The sequence below is a fragment of the Triticum aestivum genome, chromosome 1A (genome assembly GCF_018294505.1).
Source record: "Triticum aestivum cultivar Chinese Spring chromosome 1A, IWGSC CS RefSeq v2.1, whole genome shotgun sequence".
NCBI classification, from domain to species: domain Eukaryota; kingdom Viridiplantae; phylum Streptophyta; class Magnoliopsida; order Poales; family Poaceae; genus Triticum; species Triticum aestivum.
The window spans coordinates 408762481-408765144 of NC_057794.1; the positions used below are offsets into that span (position 1 = coordinate 408762481).

A 2664-nucleotide genomic window follows, 5' to 3' on the forward strand; every position below is an offset into this window, starting at 1 on the left:
TTGTTGGAAAGTCTTCTTATTAAAATTTCAACACCCATCCCCGCCTTTTTTTGCATTGTTGTGAAAATTGGGAGACCTATCGTTGTGTCATTATACCTCCCATCTCATTTTTGCCACTACCATCACCAGCTCATCCTCTTTCTCGTCGTCGCCTCCACCTATACCCCCATCCCCTTTAGCATCGCCCATGGCTACATGTTGTCGTACAAGACACCGGCTACCCTACAAGGATATCCCAAGCCTAGGGGACTAGTTTTACTTGTTTGGTGAGATATTGGCTTCACCATCATTCATCAGCCTTCTAGCCATCCCCCTCCTCCTCCATGTCCTCTCATCTCCTCGTGTTTGGTGTTGGTACCTTTCCCTCCCATTTACGCGTCTCTCCTTCTGTTCGAGTCTCGCCCTCATCTCCTCTCCCTCACTTCTCTCTTCGTCATTCTTCATCCCCTGGTTCACCTCCCTCATTGCTCCCATTTTTTCTCCCTCGTAATTCGAAGGGTTGTGTACATTCATCCAATAAAAAGTATGGAGTGAAAATTGGTGTGATGTATTGTTTAATTTTAGAAACCTATGATCTATATTGGTTTGCGTCTTTTGGGTACACTATGTGATACATTTATGCATTCAATTCATTTTGGATTGGAGTTAACATAGATAAATTTGTGATACTCTTGACATTAACCAGGTTTGTTTATATTTACTTTTGCTTAGAATGCTGAAATTTTGTTGAAAAGAACTAATCTTTTGCAGGAAATTTCTATCACCTAAAAATATCTTACAAGAAAATAACTAGAGTTCACCATCCATCCGTGCCCTAATGAGCATGACTACTGCACATTTGCACTTGCGCATTTTTATCGAGAAGGAGGGTTGAGGAGGTCAACCCTCGGCCTTTGCATCCATTGATCTGCACAACCACATATTATTGTTTATTCAGCATTGCCAAGTAAAGCCAAGCATGGATGCCAGTCAGTTTTAATAAAGAAGAGAGAAGAAAAAGGGAAGCTGATTTCAGAATGAATCTGCCTCGACAGGTGTATTTGTAATGTTGAAATTTCATTGAAAATAGTTCATCTTTCGCATGAAATTTCGATCTCCTATGCATACTTCTTAAAGTTGTAATGAGAGTTCAACATCCATTAGTTTTAAACCGCGGGCCATTCCAAATAGCGACATCATCAAACAGCTATAGCACAGCAATAGCGATATAGCCTGTTATTTTGTAATTTTACCAGACAATTGTAAATAAACACCATTTAGCGGCACCCTAATCAAATTGTTATAGCGTGGCTATAGCCGTCTATTTAAAACTTTGTTCGTGACCCTATTAAGCATGACCATTGCGGCATTGCACATTAAAAGCTGGGTCTCAAAATCGCAAGACGACCTCGAATATAAGTATATGTCGAATACAGATAATGAGATAATTTGATGATACAAAAGATACAGGGCCTTGATACGATGCAAGATAACTACGCGTATTGTACTAGATCACAAAGGACTAGGTCATGACGTAGAACATCTAACAGAGCAAGACTGAATTATTTATGTGAGAGCTCCGACGACGTAGAGCCGCAGCTAGAGCCTGTGGTGACCTGTAAGACTGTAACCGTGGGCATGCATGCTGCATGGATCCCCTTCAATCGCAGCACAGCTCGCAAAGCCAGCAGCAACAGAGCGCGGCAAGGCTGGAGAAAACGAATCAAGGAGAAAAACGGCAGGGTGAGCAAACCAAAATGAGATTGAAATGATAGAAGGAAAATATGGTGGGCGTTTTTAGCCATGCCCATGCGCGCACCATCCTTCGATGAAGCTGGTCTCCCCACGCCCACGCTGCTTGGTCCTGCGGCGCCACGGCCCGCAGCAGCATCTCCTCCTGCCGCCTGCCTGCTGTTTCGGGTCCACCGTCGGGTAGCCTATGCAGCAATTGATCAAGCGCAAGAAAATTAGAGCTGAGATAGATAGATAGATCATTTACAGCTCACTGATGAATTAGCCAGTGGTCTGTTCTTCGACATGGAGATGATATTTTGAGATGTGTGGATCGAGATCGTCACCTGGAGGAGGCTGCGGCTGTCCGTTCTCCATATCGACGGATCGATCGATCTCGGATTGATCCTTTGTTCGTTCGAGCTATGCATGCAACTACATATGTAGCTAAGATATATGGTTATATATATGTGCACGCATGGTGGCTGTGCCTCCCTCGATCGATCGATATACTTTCCCGCATGTGAATTACTTCCATTTCCAATTCATTCGTTTGGGCTTATTATTCCCCTATTCTAAAAGCAGGCAGAAAGGAACGTGGACGTGCGTGCGCGCATGCGTGGGCTGACCTAGCGAATAACAAGATTGACAAGTAAGAGATCTACTATCATGTTCGATCAGTCCTCTTTGTCGGTTCGTCGACGGAGGTCGAACTCGGCTACTCCGGACGGGGGATATCGGCGGCGTAGCGTCACCGACCATGTGCAGAGTTCAGAGGATGCGTGTGCATGCAGCCGCTGCATGGCCGGCCGAGGAGGGAATAGAATAGGTTCCCGCCCGGCTCTGACGTTCCGATTTCTTCCGTCCATGTCGAATGTCTAGACTTTGCACCTTTGTTCTGCCACGTGAAAGGCTACAGCTATTCCGTTTGAACCTTTTTCCCGATTTGTTTGC

General features: G+C 44.9%; 1 long non-coding RNA gene across 1 annotated transcript; it reads right to left on the reverse strand.

The window, feature by feature from the left end:
• Nucleotides 1-1393: 1393 nt before the first annotated feature.
• LOC123140156 (uncharacterized) lies at nucleotides 1394-2220 on the reverse strand. Its single transcript, XR_006469858.1, has 3 exons — nucleotides 2058-2220; nucleotides 1799-1916; nucleotides 1394-1688 (listed from the first exon to the last, which is right to left on the reverse strand). It is a non-coding gene; the product is annotated as an uncharacterized lncRNA (long non-coding RNA).
• Nucleotides 2221-2664: the final 444 nt, after the last annotated feature.